Source organism: Aquarana catesbeiana, linkage group LG10 (genome assembly GCF_042186555.1).
Source record: "Aquarana catesbeiana isolate 2022-GZ linkage group LG10, ASM4218655v1, whole genome shotgun sequence".
Taxonomy (NCBI): Eukaryota; Metazoa; Chordata; class Amphibia; order Anura; family Ranidae; genus Aquarana; species Aquarana catesbeiana.
In genome coordinates this window covers 38,728,709-38,730,608 of record NC_133333.1, presented here as the reverse complement: position 1 = coordinate 38,730,608, position 1,900 = coordinate 38,728,709, and the positions used below count along the sequence as shown (strand labels likewise).

The 1,900-nt window shown below is 43.0% G+C and overlaps 1 pseudogene; it reads left to right on the top strand.

The window, feature by feature from the left end:
- Nucleotides 1–550: 550 nt before the first annotated feature.
- LOC141111594 (U2 spliceosomal RNA) lies at nt 551–682 on the top strand (annotated as a pseudogene).
- Nucleotides 683–1,900: the final 1,218 nt, after the last annotated feature.

Genomic DNA, 1,900 nt, shown 5'->3' with positions numbered 1-1,900 from the left:
CCAGGACACATATTAATTACACAGGTTCTGAGGCTGATTTAATGCAGATAAGGCATCAAGTGAGTTTAATTACCACCTTAATCAGCCACAGAACCTGTGTAATTAATGTGTGTCCTGGATTAAAGGGATGATATGGCAACCTTAATTTGCATATCTCCCTCCCTTTGTGCTGGGAGCACGGCGCGCTTCCAGCACAGAGACCGGGCTCTCACTGTGAGCTCAGGGCCCCGTACTAACGATCGGGATCTGGATCTCCCAATTCCAGGTCACCTGTTCGCTTTGACAGCCTCTGATTGGCTATCATAGTGATCGATCACTGTAAAGCCCGCCCCCCATGTTTTCTTTTTCTGTGAATGGAGGAAAGAGATACATTGTATCACTCTCTGTCCTTGCACAGAAAAAAAAGTGTGTGTAAAATAAATAAATAAATAATGATAAAAAAATAAAAATAAAGAAAAAATACCTAGATCAAGGTTTGATCTAGGTCAGTGCCAGCGTTAGTGTTTGGGTCAAGGTCAGGGTCAGTGTTTTGTTTTGGGGGGGCAGATTTTTCACTTCTCGGCCTTTTGGCTAAGATCAAGTGTAGTATCTGTTCTTATCAGTTTCCAGGAGGTGGCGCTTGCTTCCGTCCCTGATCTATGGCAAAATAGAGACGGGATTGCGGTTGCTATGCAAAGCCTGCTGGAGTAAAGGTGACCTGGAGCGGTTTGTAATCGAAAGGGAAGCCTTCTGATGTGGTTGGAGAACCACGGGGTCTGATCCGGAGGGTCGGGCCCCTGGCCTTTGGGCCTAGATTGGGGTAGCTCTAGCTCCAGCCAGTTTTTCTGGGAGAGAACGCCTACTCCTCCTTCGGGGGGGGGAGTGGTCAGTATCTCCTGACGAATATAATTAGGCAGGAGGGACGGAACGATGGTGGAGCCTCAGTGGACAAGGCTCTCACCGGGTTTCCTGAACTCCAGGTTCCTTTGACCTTTATCCCTGACAGGTTCACACCCTCGGTGCCCTCCACCCATCTACATAGGTTCCTTGTAAGTAACCTTTTATGGTCTTTAGCCATTATTGCTACTTTAAGATCTTATTACAATTTCTTCCTGCCTGTCCTGTGGTCAGCCCCTGAGAATCTCCTTATATATTTTTTATAGACAGTTACATTGCATATGCTCCTGAAGATTGGAAAGATCCAGGAAACGCGTCGAGCTTTTAGATGCTATTCACATTAACAACCTCCCTATGTTTCTATCATATTATGCCGTTTGGATTCCACCAACTGCCACTATATTACTGTGAAGACACACAACTTTAAAATTGAATTTGTTTTTATCTCACCATTGCGATCCACATCGTGCTGCTATGTTGATGGGTCACTTTGTTATTGTGGATCATTTTTATGGAACATATATTCATATGCTATACTCTATTATTCTGTATACATGCAAGCTATTTGGTCACAAATGTGGTCCATTCACCAGACATTACTAATACTATGATGCAGTCACATGCAATTAATAGTCTGATGATTTCTTACTATGGTACCATGATGACTACAATAGGCTGCTATGCCATCACGCTGTTTTATGACGTTTCAATATTATGTATCTTACTATGAAATAAAGTTTCCTTGATTTATTACATTTTACTGTTTACATACTTGTTACTATGCAATACGAAGCGGTCGCATTTATGGTGCACTTATTAGATATTCATACCAGTACTATGTTGTGTTACCTTCCCAGCTGCATGCCTCATATAAAGTCCCAAACCCCCTATGTTCCTGTTTTTTGTATACATTTTGGGGATGGAGGTACATTTCTCTAAATGTCCTCATATAAAGTCCCATTTAGTTAGTTAGTTTTCTCATTTTCCAGGCCTTCCTGGTTGGGGTGGGGGCTGCTGTGGTCTG